This window comes from Petromyzon marinus, chromosome 17, assembly GCF_048934315.1.
Source record: "Petromyzon marinus isolate PM22_M1 ecotype Great Lakes invasive population chromosome 17, UKy_Petmar_22M1.pri1.0, whole genome shotgun sequence".
Lineage (NCBI taxonomy): Eukaryota > Metazoa > Chordata > Hyperoartia > Petromyzontiformes > Petromyzontidae > Petromyzon > Petromyzon marinus.
The window spans coordinates 7,170,670-7,188,121 of record NC_133683.1 but is presented as its reverse complement, the minus strand read 5'-3'; positions in this window follow the sequence as shown (position 1 = coordinate 7,188,121).

The window sequence follows — 17,452 nt, the reverse complement described above, 5'->3', positions numbered from 1 at the left end:
GTGGCCTTAATGAGAGAGACTGATTCCAGCTTAGCTTGCAAGAACTAAGAGAACACAGTGTGGCCATGTCGCCTTAATGAGAGAGACTGACTCCAGCTTAGCTTGCAAGAACTAAGAGACACTGTGTGGCCATGTGGCCTTAATGAGAGAGACTCACTCCAGCTTAGCTTGCAAGAACTAAGAGACACAGTGTGGCCATGTGGCCTTAATGAGAGACTCACTCCAGCGTAGCTTGCAAGAACTAAGAGACACAGTGTTGCCATGTGGCCTTAATGAGAGAGACTCACTCCAGCTTAGCTTGCAAGAACTAAGAGACACAGTGTGGCCATGTGGCCTTAATGAGAGACTCACTCCAGCGTAGCTTGCAAGAACTAAGAGACACTGTGTGGCCATGTGGCCTTAATGAGAGAGACTGACTCAAGCTTAGCTTGCAAGAACTAAGAGACACAGTGTGGCCATGTGGCCTTAATGAGATAGACTGACTCCAGCTTAGCTTGCAAGAACTAAGAGACACAGTGTGGCCATGTGGCCTTAATGAGAGAGACTGATTCCAGCTTAGCTTGCAAAAACTAAGAGACACAGTGTGACCATGTGACCTTAATGAGAGAGACTGACTCCAGCTTAGCTTGCAAGAACTAAGAGACACTGTGTGGCCATGTGGCCTTAATGAGAGAGACTGACTCAAGCTTAGCTTGCAAGAACTAAGAGACACAGTGTGGCCATGTGGCCTTAATGAGAGAGACTCACTCCAGCTTAGCTTGCAAGAACTAAGAGACTCAGTATGGCCATGTGGCCTTAATCAGAGAGACTGACTCCAACTTAACTTGCAAGAACTAAGATACACTGTGTGGCCATGTGGCCTTAATGAGAGAGACTCACTCCAGCTTAGCTTGCAAGAACTAAGAGACACAGTGTGGCCATGTGGCCTTAATGAGAGACTCACTCCAGCTTAGCTTGCAAGAACTAAGAGACAGTGTGGCCATGTAGCCTTAATGAGAGAGACTGACTCCAGCTTAGCTTGCAAGAACTAAGAGACACAGTGTGGCCATGTGGCCTTAATGAGATAGACTGACTCCAGCTTAGCTTGCAAGAACTAAGAGACACAGTGTGGCCATGTGGCCTTAATGAGAGAGACTGATTCCAGCTTAGCTTGCAAAAACTAAGAGACACAGTGTGACCATGTGACCTTAATGAGAGAGACTGACTCCAGCTTAGCTTGCAAGAACTAAGAGACACTGTGTGGCCATGTGGCCTTAATGAGAGAGACTGACTCAAGCTTAGCTTGCAAGAACTAAGAGACACAGTGTGGCCATGTGGCCTTAATGAGAGAGACTCACTCCAGCTTAGCTTGCAAGAACTAAGAGACACTGTGTGGCCATGTGGCCTTAATGAGAAAGACTCACTCCAGCTTAGCTTGCAAGAACTAAGAGACTCAGTGTGGCCGTGTGGCCTTAATGAGAGAGACTGATTCCAGCTTAGCTTGCAAGAACTAAGAGAACACAGTGTGGCCATGTCGCCTTAATGAGAGAGACTGACTTCAGCTTAGCTTGCAAGAACTAAGAGACACTGTGTGGCCATGTGGCCTTAATGAGAGAGACTGACTCCAGCTTAGCTTGCAAGAACTAAGAGACACTGTGTGACCATGTGACCTTAATGAGAGAGACTGACTCCAGCTTAGCTTGCAAGAACTAAGAGACACTGTGTGGCCATGTGGCCTTAATGAGAGAGACTGACTCCAGCTTAGCTTGCAAGAACTAAGAGACACAGTGTGACCATGTGACCTTAATGAGAGAGACTGACTCAAGCTTAGCTTGCAAGAACTAAGAGACACTGTGTGGCCATGTGGCCTTAATGAGAGAGACTGACTCAAGCTTAGCTTGCAAGAACTAAGAGACACAGTGTGGCCATGTGGCCTTAATGAGAGAGACTCACTCCAGCTTAGCTTGCAAGAACTAAGAGACACTGTGTGGCCATGTGGCCTTAATGAGAAAGACTCACTCCAGCTTAGCTTGCAAGAACTAAGAGACTCAGTGTGGCCATGTGGCCTTAATGAGAGAGACTGACTCCAACTTAACTTGCAAGAACTAAGATACACTGTGTGACCATGTGGCCTTAATGAGAGACTCACTCCAGCTTAGCTTGCAAGAACTAAGAGACACAGTGTGGCCATGTGGTCTTAATGAGAGACTCACTCCAGCTTAGCTTGCAAGAACTAAGAGACAGTGTGGCCATGTGGCCTTAATGAGAGAGACTGACTCCAGCTTAGCTTGCAAGAACTAAGAGACACAGTGTGGCCATGTGGCCTTAATGAGAGAGACTGACTCCAGCTTAGCTTGCAAGAACTAAGAGACACAGTGTGGTCATGTGGCCTTAATGAGAGAGACTGATTCCAGCTTAGCTTGCAAGAACTAAGAGACACTGTGTGGCCATGTGGCCTTAATGAGAAAGACTCACTCCAGCTTAGCTTGCAAGAACTAAGAGACTCAGTGTGGCCATGTGGCCTTAATGAGAGAGACTGACTCCAACTTAACTTGCAAGAACTAAGATACACTGTGTGACCATGTGGCCTTAATGAGAGACTCACTCCAGCTTAGCTTGCAAGAACTAAGAGACACAGTGTGGCCATGTGGCCTTAATGAGAGACTCACTCCAGCTTAGCTTGCAAGAACTAAGAGACAGTGTGGCCATGTGGCCTTAATGAGAGAGACTGACTCCAGCTTAGCTTGCAAGAACTAAGAGACACAGTGTGGCCATGTGGCCTTAATGAGAGAGACTGACTCCAGCTTAGCTTGCAAGAACTAAGAGACACAGTGTGGTCATGTGGCCTTAATGAGAGAGACTGATTCCAGCTTAGCTTGCAAGAACTAAGAGAACACAGTGTGGCCATGTCGCCTTAATGAGAGAGACTGACTCCAGCTTAGCTTGCAAGAACTAAGAGACACTGTGTGGCCATGTGGCCTTAATGAGAGAGACTCACTCCAGCTTAGCTTGCAAGAACTAAGAGACACAGTGTGGCCATGTGGCCTTAATGAGAGACTCACTCCAGCGTAGCTTGCAAGAACTAAGAGACACAGTGTTGCCATGTGGCCTTAATGAGAGAGACTCACTCCAGCTTAGCTTGCAAGAACTAAGAGACACAGTGTGGCCATGTGGCCTTAATGAGAGACTCACTCCAGCGTAGCTTGCAAGAACTAAGAGACACTGTGTGGCCATGTGGCCTTAATGAGAGAGACTGACTCAAGCTTAGCTTGCAAGAACTAAGAGACACAGTGTGGCCATGTGGCCTTAATGAGATAGACTGACTCCAGCTTAGCTTGCAAGAACTAAGAGACACAGTGTGGCCATGTGGCCTTAATGAGAGAGACTGATTCCAGCTTAGCTTGCAAAAACTAAGAGACACAGTGTGACCATGTGACCTTAATGAGAGAGACTGACTCCAGCTTAGCTTGCAAGAACTAAGAGACACTGTGTGGCCATGTGGCCTTAATGAGAGAGACTGACTCAAGCTTAGCTTGCAAGAACTAAGAGACACAGTGTGGCCATGTGGCCTTAATGAGAGAGACTCACTCCAGCTTAGCTTGCAAGAACTAAGAGACTCAGTATGGCCATGTGGCCTTAATCAGAGAGACTGACTCCAACTTAACTTGCAAGAACTAAGATACACTGTGTGGCCATGTGGCCTTAATGAGAGAGACTCACTCCAGCTTAGCTTGCAAGAACTAAGAGACACAGTGTGGCCATGTGGCCTTAATGAGAGACTCACTCCAGCTTAGCTTGCAAGAACTAAGAGACAGTGTGGCCATGTAGCCTTAATGAGAGAGACTGACTCCAGCTTAGCTTGCAAGAACTAAGAGACACAGTGTGGCCATGTGGCCTTAATGAGATAGACTGACTCCAGCTTAGCTTGCAAGAACTAAGAGACACAGTGTGGCCATGTGGCCTTAATGAGAGAGACTGATTCCAGCTTAGCTTGCAAAAACTAAGAGACACAGTGTGACCATGTGACCTTAATGAGAGAGACTGACTCCAGCTTAGCTTGCAAGAACTAAGAGACACTGTGTGGCCATGTGGCCTTAATGAGAGAGACTGACTCAAGCTTAGCTTGCAAGAACTAAGAGACACAGTGTGGCCATGTGGCCTTAATGAGAGAGACTCACTCCAGCTTAGCTTGCAAGAACTAAGAGACACTGTGTGGCCATGTGGCCTTAATGAGAAAGACTCACTCCAGCTTAGCTTGCAAGAACTAAGAGACTCAGTGTGGCCGTGTGGCCTTAATGAGAGAGACTGATTCCAGCTTAGCTTGCAAGAACTAAGAGAACACAGTGTGGCCATGTCGCCTTAATGAGAGAGACTGACTTCAGCTTAGCTTGCAAGAACTAAGAGACACTGTGTGGCCATGTGGCCTTAATGAGAGAGACTGACTCCAGCTTAGCTTGCAAGAACTAAGAGACACTGTGTGACCATGTGACCTTAATGAGAGAGACTGACTCCAGCTTAGCTTGCAAGAACTAAGAGACACTGTGTGGCCATGTGGCCTTAATGAGAGAGACTGACTCCAGCTTAGCTTGCAAGAACTAAGAGACACAGTGTGACCATGTGACCTTAATGAGAGAGACTGACTCAAGCTTAGCTTGCAAGAACTAAGAGACACTGTGTGGCCATGTGGCCTTAATGAGAGAGACTGACTCAAGCTTAGCTTGCAAGAACTAAGAGACACAGTGTGGCCATGTGGCCTTAATGAGAGAGACTCACTCCAGCTTAGCTTGCAAGAACTAAGAGACACTGTGTGGCCATGTGGCCTTAATGAGAAAGACTCACTCCAGCTTAGCTTGCAAGAACTAAGAGACTCAGTGTGGCCATGTGGCCTTAATGAGAGAGACTGACTCCAACTTAACTTGCAAGAACTAAGATACACTGTGTGACCATGTGGCCTTAATGAGAGACTCACTCCAGCTTAGCTTGCAAGAACTAAGAGACACAGTGTGGCCATGTGGCCTTAATGAGAGACTCACTCCAGCTTAGCTTGCAAGAACTAAGAGACAGTGTGGCCATGTGGCCTTAATGAGAGAGACTGACTCCAGCTTAGCTTGCAAGAACTAAGAGACACAGTGTGGCCATGTGGCCTTAATGAGAGAGACTGATTCCAGCTTAGCTTGCAAAAACTAAGAGACACAGTGTGGCCATGTGGCCTTAATGAGAGAGACTGACTCCAGCTTAGCTTGCAAGAACTAAGAGACACAGTGTGACCATGTGACCTTAATGAGAGAGACTGACTCCAGCTTAGCTTGCAAGAACTAAGAGACACTGTGTGGCCATGTGACCTTAATGAGAGAGACTGACTCCAGCTTAGCTTGCAAGAACTAAGAGACAGTGTGGCCATGTGGCCTTAATGAGAGAGACTGACTCCAGCTTAACTTGCAAGAACTAAGAGACACAGTGTGGCCATGTGGCCTTAATGAGAGAGACTGACTCCAGCTTAGCTTGCAATAACTAAGAGACACAGTGTGGCCATGTGGCCTTAATGAGAGAGACTGATTCCAGCTTAGCTTGCAAGAACTAAGAGAACACAGTGTGGCCATGTCGCCTTAATGAGAGAGACTGACTCCAGCTTAGCTTGCAAGAACTAAGAGACACTGTGTGGCCATGTGGCCTTAATGAGAGAGACTGACTCCAGCTTAGCTTGCAAGAACTAAGAGACACTGTGTGACCATGTGACCTTAATGAGAGAGACTGACTCCAGCTTAGCTTGCAAGAACTAAGAGACACTGTGTGGCCATGTGGCCTTAATGAGAGAGACTGACTCCAGCTTAGCTTGCAAGAACTAAGAGACACAGTGTGACAATGTGACCTTAATGAGAGAGACTGACTCCAGCTTAGCTTGCAAGAACTAAGAGACACAGTGTGGCCATGTGGCCTTCATGAGAGAGACTGACTCCAGCTTAGCTTGCAAGAACTAAGAGACACAGTGCGGCCATGTGGCCGTAATGAGAGAGACTGATTCCAGCATAGCTTGCAAAAACTAAGAGACACAGTGTGGCCATGTGGCCTTAATGAGAGAGACTGACTCCAGCTTAGCTTGCAAGAACTAAGAGACACAGTGTGACCATGTGACCTTAATGAGAGAGACTGACTCCAGCTTAGCTTGCAAGAACTAAGAGACACTGTGTGGCCATGTGGCCTTAATGAGAGAGACTGACTCCAGCTTAGCTTGCAAGAACTAAGAGACACAGTGTGACCATGTGACCTTAATGAGAGAGACTGACTCAAGCTTAGCTTGCAAGAACTAAGAGACACTGTGTGGCCATGTGGCCTTAATGAGAGAGACTGACTCAAGCTTAGCTTGCAAGAACTAAGAGACACAGTGTGGCCATGTGGCCTTAATGAGAGAGACTCACTCCAGCTTAGCTTGCAAGAACTAAGAGACACTGTGTGGCCATGTGGCCTTAATGAGAAAGACTCACTCCAGCGTAGCTTGCAAGAACTAAGAGACTCAGTGTGGCCATGTGGCCTTAATGAGAGAGACTGACTCCAACTTAACTTGCAAGAACTAAGATACACTGTGTGGCCATGTGGCCTTAATGAGAGAGACTCACTCCAGCTTAGCTTGCAAGAACTAAGAGACACAGTGTGGCCATGTGGCCTTAATGAGAGACTCACTCCAGCTTAGCTTGCAAGAACTAAGAGACACAGTGTGGCCATGTGGCCTTAATGAGAGAGACTGACTCCAGCTTAGCTTGCAAGAACTAAGAGACACAGTGTGGCCATGTGGCCTTAATGAGAGAGACTGACTCCAGCTTAGCTTGCAAGAACTAAGAGACACAGTGTGACCATGTGACCTTAATGAGAGAGACTGACTCCAGCTTAGCTTGCAAGAACTAAGAGACACTGTGTGGCCATGTGGCCTTAATGAGAGAGACTGACTCAAGCTTAGCTTGCAAGAACTAAGAGACACAGTGTGGCCATGTGGCCTTAATGAGAGAGACTCACTCCAGCTTAGCTTGCAAGAACTAAGAGACACTGTGTAGCCATGTGGCCTTAATGAGAAAGACTCACTCCAGCTTAGCTTGCAAGAACTAAGAGACTCAGTATGGCCATGTGGCCTTAATCAGAGAGACTGACTCCAACTTAACTTGCAAGAACTAAGATACACTGTGTGGCCATGTGGCCTTAATGAGAGAGACTCACTCCAGCTTAGCTTGCAAGAACTAAGAGACACAGTGTGGCCATGTGGCCTTAATGAGAGACTCACTCCAGCTTAGCTTGCAAGAACTAAGAGACAGTGTGGCCATGTAGCCTTAATGAGAGAGACTGACTCCAGCTTAGCTTGCAAGAACTAAGAGACACAGTGTGGCCATGTGGCCTTAATGAGATAGACTGACTCCAGCTTAGCTTGCAAGAACTAAGAGACACAGTGTGGCCATGTGGCCTTAATGAGAGAGACTGATTCCAGCTTAGCTTGCAAAAACTAAGAGACACAGTGTGACCATGTGACCTTAATGAGAGAGACTGACTCCAGCTTAGCCTGCAAGAACTAAGAGACACTGTGTGGCCATGTGGCCTTAATGAGAGAGACTGACTCAAGCTTAGCTTGCAAGAACTAAGAGACACAGTGTGGCCATGTGGCCTTAATGAGAGAGACTCACTCCAGCTTAGCTTGCAAGAACTAAGAGACACTGTGTGGCCATGTGGCCTTAATGAGAGAGACTGACTCCAGCTTAGCTTGCAAGAACTAAGAGACACAGTGTGACCATGTGACCTTAATGAGAGAGACTGACTCCAGCTTAGCTTGCAAGAACTAAGAGACACTGTGTGGCCATGTGGCCTTAATGAGAGAGACTGACTCAAGCTTAGCTTGCAAGAACTAAGAGACACAGTGTGGCCATGTGGCCTTAATGAGATAGACTGACTCCAGCTTAGCTTGCAAGAACTAAGAGACACAGTGTGGCCATGTGGCCTTAATGAGAGAGACTGATTCCAGCTTAGCTTGCAAAAACTAAGAGACACAGTGTGACCATGTGACCTTAATGAGAGAGACTGACTCCAGCTTAGCTTGCAAGAACTAAGAGACACTGTGTGGCCATGTGGCCTTAATGAGAGAGACTGACTCAAGCTTAGCTTGCAAGAACTAAGAGACACAGTGTGGCCATGTGGCCTTAATGAGAGAGACTCACTCCAGCTTAGCTTGCAAGAACTAAGAGACTCAGTATGGCCATGTGGCCTTAATCAGAGAGACTGACTCCAACTTAACTTGCAAGAACTAAGATACACTGTGTGGCCATGTGGCCTTAATGAGAGAGACTCACTCCAGCTTAGCTTGCAAGAACTAAGAGACACAGTGTGGCCATGTGGCCTTAATGAGAGACTCACTCCAGCTTAGCTTGCAAGAACTAAGAGACAGTGTGGCCATGTAGCCTTAATGAGAGAGACTGACTCCAGCTTAGCTTGCAAGAACTAAGAGACACAGTGTGGCCATGTGGCCTTAATGAGATAGACTGACTCCAGCTTAGCTTGAAAGAACTAAGAGACACAGTGTGGCCATGTGGCCTTAATGAGAGAGACTGATTCCAGCTTAGCTTGCAAAAACTAAGAGACACAGTGTGACCATGTGACCGTAATGAGAGAGACTGACTCCAGCTTAGCTTGCAAGAACTAAGAGACACTGTGTGGCCATGTGGCCTTAATGAGAGAGACTGACTCAAGCTTAGCTTGCAAGAACTAAGAGACACAGTGTGGCCATGTGGCCTTAATGAGAGAGACTCACTCCAGCTTAGCTTGCAAGAACTAAGAGACACTGTGTGGCCATGTGGCCTTAATGAGAAAGACTCACTCCAGCTTAGCTTGCAAGAACTAAGAGACTCAGTGTGGCCATGTGGCCTTAATGAGAGAGACTGACTCCAACTTAACTTGCAAGAACTAAGATACACTGTGTGACCATGTGGCCTTAATGAGAGACTCACTCCAGCTTAGCTTGCAAGAACTAAGAGACACAGTGTGGCCATGTGGCCTTAATGAGAGACTCACTCCAGCTTAGCTTGCAAGAACTAAGAGACACTGTGTGGCCATGTGGCCTTAATGAGAGAGACTGACTCCAGCTTAGCTTGCAAGAACTAAGAGACACAGTGTGGCCATGTGGCCTTAATGAGAGAGACTGATTCCAGCTTAGCTTGCAAAAACTAAGAGACACAGTGTGGCCATGTGGCCTTAATGAGAGAGACTGACTCCAGCTTAGCTTGCAAGAACTAAGAGACACAGTGTGACCATGTGACCTTAATGAGAGCGACTGACTCCAGCTTAGCTTGCAAGAACTAAGAGACACTGTGTGGCCATGTGACCTTAATGAGAGAGACTGACTCCAGCTTAGCTTGCAAGAACTAAGAGACAGTGTGGCCATGTGGCCTTAATGAGAGAGACTGACTCCAGCTTAGCTTGCAAGAACTAAGAGACACAGTGTGGCCATGTGGCCTTAATGAGAGAGACTGACTCCAGCTTAGCTTGCAAGAACTAAGAGACACAGTGTGGCCATGTGGCCTTAATGAGAGAGACTGATTCCAGCTTAGCTTGCAAGAACTAAGAGAACACAGTGTGGCCATGTCGCCTTAATGAGAGAGACTGACTCCAGCTTAGCTTGCAAGAACTAAGAGACACTGTGTGGCCATGTGGCCTTAATGAGAGAGACTCACTCCAGCTTAGCTTGCAAGAACTAAGAGACACAGTGTGGCCATGTGGCCTTAATGAGAGACTCACTCCAGCGTAGCTTGCAAGAACTAAGAGACACAGTGTTGCCATGTGGCCTTAATGAGAGAGACTCACTCCAGCTTAGCTTGCAAGAACTAAGAGACACAGTGTGGCCATGTGGCCTTAATGAGAGACTCACTCCAGCGTAGCTTGCAAGAACTAAGAGACACTGTGTGGCCATGTGGCCTTAATGAGAGAGACTGACTCAAGCTTAGCTTGCAAGAACTAAGAGACACAGTGTGGCCATGTGGCCTTAATGAGATAGACTGACTCCAGCTTAGCTTGCAAGAACTAAGAGACACAGTGTGGCCATGTGGCCTTAATGAGAGAGACTGATTCCAGCTTAGCTTGCAAAAACTAAGAGACACAGTGTGACCATGTGACCTTAATGAGAGAGACTGACTCCAGCTTAGCTTGCAAGAACTAAGAGACACTGTGTGGCCATGTGGCCTTAATGAGAGAGACTGACTCAAGCTTAGCTTGCAAGAACTAAGAGACACAGTGTGGCCATGTGGCCTTAATGAGAGAGACTCACTCCAGCTTAGCTTGCAAGAACTAAGAGACTCAGTATGGCCATGTGGCCTTAATCAGAGAGACTGACTCCAACTTAACTTGCAAGAACTAAGAGACACTGTGTGGCCATGTGGCCTTAATGAGAGAGACTGACTCCAGCTTAGCTTGCAAGAACTAAGAGACACAGTGTGGCCATGTGGCCTTAATGAGAGAGACTGATTCCAGCTTAGCTTGCAAAAACTAAGAGACACAGTGTGGCCATGTGGCCTTAATGAGAGAGACTGACTCCAGCTTAGCTTGCAAGAACTAAGAGACACAGTGTGACCATGTGACCTTAATGAGAGCGACTGACTCCAGCTTAGCTTGCAAGAACTAAGAGACACTGTGTGGCCATGTGACCTTAATGAGAGAGACTGACTCCAGCTTAGCTTGCAAGAACTAAGAGACAGTGTGGCCATGTGGCCTTAATGAGAGAGACTGACTCCAGCTTAGCTTGCAAGAACTAAGAGACACAGTGTGGCCATGTGGCCTTAATGAGAGAGACTGACTCCAGCTTAGCTTGCAAGAACTAAGAGACACAGTGTGGCCATGTGGCCTTAATGAGAGAGACTGACTCCAGCTTAGCTTGCAAGAACTAAGAGACACAGTGTGGCCATGTGGCCTTAATGAGAGAGACTGATTCCAGCTTAGCTTGCAAAAACTAAGAGACACAGTGTGGCCATGTGGCCTTAATGAGAGAGACTGACTCCAGCTTAGCTTGCAAGAACTAAGAGACACAGTGTGACCATGTGACCTTAATGAGAGCGACTGACTCCAGCTTAGCTTGCAAGAACTAAGAGACACTGTGTGGCCATGTGACCTTAATGAGAGAGACTGACTCCAGCTTAGCTTGCAAGAACTAAGAGACAGTGTGGCCATGTGGCCTTAATGAGAGAGACTGACTCCAGCTTAGCTTGCAAGAACTAAGAGACACAGTGTGGCCATGTGGCCTTAATGAGAGAGACTGACTCCAGCTTAGCTTGCAAGAACTAAGAGACACAGTGTGGCCATGTGGCCTTAATGAGAGAGACTGATTCCAGCTTAGCTTGCAAGAACTAAGAGAACACAGTGTGGCCATGTCGCCTTAATGAGAGAGACTGACTCCAGCTTAGCTTGCAAGAACTAAGAGACACTGTGTGGCCATGTGGCCTTAATGAGAGAGACTGACTCCAGCTTAGCTTGCAAGAACTAAGAGACACTGTGTGACCATGTGACCTTAATGAGAGAGACTGACTCCAGCTTAGCTTGCAAGAACTAAGAGACACTGTGTGGCCATGTGGCCTTAATGAGAGAGACTGACTCCAGCTTAGCTTGCAAGAACTAAGAGACACAGTGTGACCATGTGACCTTAATGAGAGAGACTGACTCCAGCTTAGCTTGCAAGAACTAAGAGACACAGTGTGACCATGTGGCCTTCATGAGAGAGACTGACTCCAGCTTAGCTTGCAAGAACTAAGAGACACAGTGCGGCCATGTGGCCGTAATGAGAGAGACTGATTCCAGCATAGCTTGCAAAAACTAAGAGACACAGTGTGGCCATGTGGCCTTAATGAGAGAGACTGACTCCAGCTTAGCTTGCAAGAACTAAGAGACACAGTGTGACCATGTGACCTTAATGAGAGAGACTGACTCCAGCTTAGCTTGCAAGAACTAAGAGACACTGTGTGGCCATGTGGCCTTAATGAGAGAGACTGACTCCAGCTTAGCTTGCAAGAACTAAGAGACACAGTGTGACCATGTGACCTTAATGAGAGAGACTGACTCAAGCTTAGCTTGCAAGAACTAAGAGACACTGTGTGGCCATGTGGCCTTAATGAGAGAGACTGACTCAAGCTTAGCTTGCAAGAACTAAGAGACACAGTGTGGCCATGTGGCCTTAATGAGAGAGACTCACTCCAGCTTAGCTTGCAAGAACTAAGAGACACTGTGTGGCCATGTGGCCTTAATGAGAAAGACTCACTCCAGAGTAGCTTGCAAGAACTAAGAGACTCAGTGTGGCCATGTGGCCTTAATGAGAGAGACTGACTCCAACTTAACTTGCAAGAACTAAGATACACTGTGTGGCCATGTGGCCTTAATGAGAGAGACTCACTCCAGCTTAGCTTGCAAGAACTAAGAGACACAGTGTGGCCATGTGGCCTTAATGAGAGACTCACTCCAGCTTAGCTTGCAAGAACTAAGAGACACAGTGTGGCCATGTGGCCTTAATGAGAGAGACTGACTCCAGCTTAGCTTGCAAGAACTAAGAGACACAGTGTGGCCATGTGGCCTTAATGAGAGAGACTGACTCCAGCTTAGCTTGCAAGAACTAAGAGACACAGTGTGACCATGTGACCTTAATGAGAGAGACTGACTCCAGCTTAGCTTGCAAGAACTAAAAGACACTGTGTGGCCATGTGGCCTTAATGAGAGAGACTGACTCAAGCTTAGCTTGCAAGAATTAAGAGACACAGTGTGGCCATGTGGCCTTAATGAGAGAGACTCACTCCAGCTTAGCTTGCAAGAACTAAGAGACACTGTGTGGCCATGTGGCCTTAATGAGAAAGACTCACTCCAGCTTAGCTTGCAAGAACTAAGAGACTCAGCATGGCCATGTGGCCTTAATCAGAGAGACTGACTCCAACTTAACTTGCAAGAACTAAGATACACTGTGTGGCCATGTGGCCTTAATGAGAGAGACTCACTCCAGCTTAGCTTGCAAGCACTAAGAGACACAGTGTGGCCATGTGACCTTAATGAGAGACTCACTCCAGCTTAGCTTGCAAGAACTAAGAGACAGTGTGGCCATGTAGCCTTAATGAGAGAGACTGACTCCAGCTTAGCTTGCAAGAACTAAGAGACACAGTGTGGCCATGTGGCCTTAATGAGATAGACTGACTCCAGCTTAGCTTGCAAGAACTAAGAGACACAGTGTGGCCATGTGGCCTTAATGAGAGAGACTGATTCCAGCTTAGCTTGCAAAAACTAAGAGACACAGTGTGACCATGTGACCTTAATGAGAGAGACTGACTCCAGCTTAGCTTGCAAGAACTAAGAGACACTGTGTGGCCATGTGGCCTTAATGAGAGAGACTGACTCAAGCTTAGCTTGCAAGAACTAAGAGACACAGTGTGGCCATGTGGCCTTAATGAGAGAGACTCACTCCAGCTTAGCTTGCAATAACTAAGAGACACAGTGTGACCATGTGGCCTTAATGAGAGAGACTGACTCCAGCTTAGCTTGCAAGAACTAAGAGACACAGTGTGACCATGTGACCTTAATGAGAGAGACTGACTCCAGCTTAGCTTGCAAGAACTAAGAGACACTGTGTGGCCATGTGGCCTTAATGAGAGAGACTGACTCCAGCTTAGCTTGCAAGAACTAAGAGACACAGTGTGACCATGTGACCTTAATGAGAGAGACTGACTCCAGCTTAGCTTGCAAGAACTAAGAGACACTGTGTGGCCATGTGGCCTTAATGAGAGAGACTGACTCCAGCTTAGCTTGCAAGAACTAAGAGACACAGTGTGACCATGTGACCTTAATGAGAGAGACTGACTCAAGCTTAGCTTGCAAGAACTAAGAGACACTGTGTGGCCATGTGGCCTTAATGAGAGAGACTGACTCAAGCTTAGCTTGCAAGAACTAAGAGACACAGTGTGGCCATGTGGCCTTAATGAGAGAGACTCACTCCAGCTTAGCTTGCAAGAACTAAGAGACACTGTGTGGCCATGTGGCCTTAATGAGAAAGACTCACTCCAGAGTAGCTTGCAAGAACTAAGAGACTCAGTGTGGCCATGTGGCCTTAATGAGAGAGACTGACTCCAACTTAACTTGCAAGAACTAAGATACACTGTGTGGCCATGTGGCCTTAATGAGAGAGACTCACTCCAGCTTAGCTTGCAAGAACTAAGAGACACAGTGTGGCCATGTGGCCTTAATGAGAGACTCACTCCAGCTTAGCTTGCAAGAACTAAGAGACACAGTGTGGCCATGTGGCCTTAATGAGAGAGACTGACTCCAGCTTAGCTTGCAAGAACTAAGAGACACAGTGTGGCCATGTGGCCTTAATGAGAGAGACTGACTCCAGCTTAGCTTGCAAGAACTAAGAGACACAGTGTGACCATGTGACCTTAATGAGAGAGACTGACTCCAGCTTAGCTTGCAAGAACTAAAAGACACTGTGTGGCCATGTGGCCTTAATGAGAGAGACTGACTCAAGCTTAGCTTGCAAGAATTAAGAGACACAGTGTGGCCATGTGGCCTTAATGAGAGAGACTCACTCCAGCTTAGCTTGCAAGAACTAAGAGACACTGTGTGGCCATGTGGCCTTAATGAGAAAGACTCACTCCAGCTTAGCTTGCAAGAACTAAGAGACTCAGCATGGCCATGTGGCCTTAATCAGAGAGACTGACTCCAACTTAACTTGCAAGAACTAAGATACACTGTGTGGCCATGTGGCCTTAATGAGAGAGACTCACTCCAGCTTAGCTTGCAAGCACTAAGAGACACAGTGTGGCCATGTGACCTTAATGAGAGACTCACTCCAGCTTAGCTTGCAAGAACTAAGAGACAGTGTGGCCATGTAGCCTTAATGAGAGAGACTGACTCCAGCTTAGCTTGCAAGAACTAAGAGACACAGTGTGGCCATGTGGCCTTAATGAGATAGACTGACTCCAGCTTAGCTTGCAAGAACTAAGAGACACAGTGTGGCCATGTGGCCTTAATGAGAGAGACTGATTCCAGCTTAGCTTGCAAAAACTAAGAGACACAGTGTGACCATGTGACCTTAATGAGAGAGACTGACTCCAGCTTAGCTTGCAAGAACTAAGAGACACTGTGTGGCCATGTGGCCTTAATGAGAGAGACTGACTCAAGCTTAGCTTGCAAGAACTAAGAGACACAGTGTGGCCATGTGGCCTTAATGAGAGAGACTCACTCCAGCTTAGCTTGCAATAACTAAGAGACACTGTGTGGCCATGTGGCCTTAATGAGAGAGACTGACTCCAGCTTAGCTTGCAAGAACTAAGAGACACAGTGTGACCATGTGACCTTAATGAGAGAGACTGACTCCAGCTTAGCTTGCAAGAACTAAGAGACACTGTGTGGCCATGTGGCCTTAATGAGAGAGACTGACTCCAGCTTAGCTTGCAAGAACTAAGAGACACAGTGTGACCATGTGACCTTAATGAGAGAGACTGACTCAAGCTTAGCTTGCAAGAACTAAGAGACACTGTGTGGCCATGTGGCCTTAATGAGAGAGACTGACTCAAGCTTAGCTTGCAAGACCTAAGAGACACAGTGTGGCCATGTGGCCTTAATGAGAGAGACTCACTCCAGCTTAGCTTGCAAGAACTAAGAGACACTGTGTGGCCATGTGGCCTTAATGAGAAAGACTCACTCCAGCGTAGCTTGCAAGAACTAAGAGACACAGTGTGGCCATGTGGCCTTAATGAGAGACTCACTCCAGCTTAACTTGCAAGAACTAAGAGACACAGTGTGGCCATGTGGCCTTAATGAGAGAGACTGACTCCAGCTTAGCTTGCAAGAACTAAGAGACACAGTGTGGCCATGTGGCCTTAATGAGAGAGACTGACTCCAGCTTAGCTTGCAAGAACTAAGAGACACAGTGTGACCATGTGACCTTAATGAGAGAGACTGACTCCAGCTTAGCTTGCAAGAACTAAGAGACACTGTGTGGCCATGTGGCCTTAATGAGAGAGACTGACTCAAGCTTAGCTTGCAAGAACTAAGAGACACAGTGTGGCCATGTGGCCTTAATGAGAGAGACTCACTCCAGCTTAGCTTGCAAGAACTAAGAGACACTGTGTGGCCATGTGGCCTTAATGAGAAAGACTCACTCCAGCTTAGCTTGCAAGAACTAAGAGACTCAGTATGGCCATGTGGCCTTAATCAGAGAGACTGACTCCAACTTAACTTGCAAGAACTAAGATACACTGTGTGGCCATGTGGCCTTAATGAGAGAGACTCACTCCAGCTTAGCTTGCAAGAACTAAGAGACACAGTGTGGCCATGTGGCCTTAATGAGAGACTCACTCCAGCTTAGCTTGCAAGAACTAAGAGACAGTGTGGCCATGTAGCCTTAATGAGAGAGACTGACTCCAGCTTAGCTTGCAAGAACTAAGAGACACAGTGTGGCCATGTGGCCTTAATGAGATAGACTGACTCCAGCTTAGCTTGCAAGAACTAAGAGACACAGTGTGGCCATGTGGCCTTAATGAGAGAGACTGATTCCAGCTTAGCTTGCAAAAACTAAGAGACACAGTGTGACCATGTGACCTTAATGAGAGAGACTGACTCCAGCTAAGCTTGCAAGAACTAAGAGACACTGTGTGGCCATGTGGCCTTAATGAGAGAGACTGACTCAAGCTTAGCTTGCAAGAACTAAGAGACACAGTGTGGCCATGTGGCCTTAATGAGAGAGACTCACTCCAGCTTAGCTTGCAAGAACTGAGAGACACTGTGTGGCCATGTGGCCTTAATGAGAGAGACTGACTCCAGCTTAGCTTGCAAGAACTAAGAGACACAGTGTGACCATGTGACCTTAATGAGAGAGACTGACTCCAGCTTAGCTTGCAAGAACTAAGAGACACTGTGTGGCCATGTGGCCTTAATGAGAGAGACTGACTCCAGCTTAGCTTGCAAGAACTAAGAGGCACAGTGTGACCATGTGACCTTAATGAGAGAGACTGACTCAAGCTTAGCTTGCAAGAACTAAGAGACACTGTGTGGCCATGTGGCCTTAATGAGAGAGACTGACCCAAGCTTAGCTTGCAAGAACTAAAAGACACAGTGTGGCCATGTGGCCTTAATGAGAGAGACTCACTCCAGCTTAGCTTGCAAGAACTAAGAGACACTGTGTGGCCATGTGGCCTTAATGAGAAAGACTCACTCCAGCTTAGCTTGCAAGAACTAAGAGACTCAGTGTGGCCATGTGGCCTTAATGAGAGAGACTGACTCCAACTTAACTTGCAAGAACTAAGATACACTGTGTGACCATGTGGCCTTAATGAGAGAGACTCACTCCAGCTTAGCTTGCAAGAACTAAGAGACACAGTGTGGCCATGTGGCCTTAATGGGAGACTCACTCCAGCTTAGCTTGCAAGAACTAAGAGACAGTGTGGCCATGTGGCCTTAATGAGAGAGACTGACTCCAGCTTAGCTT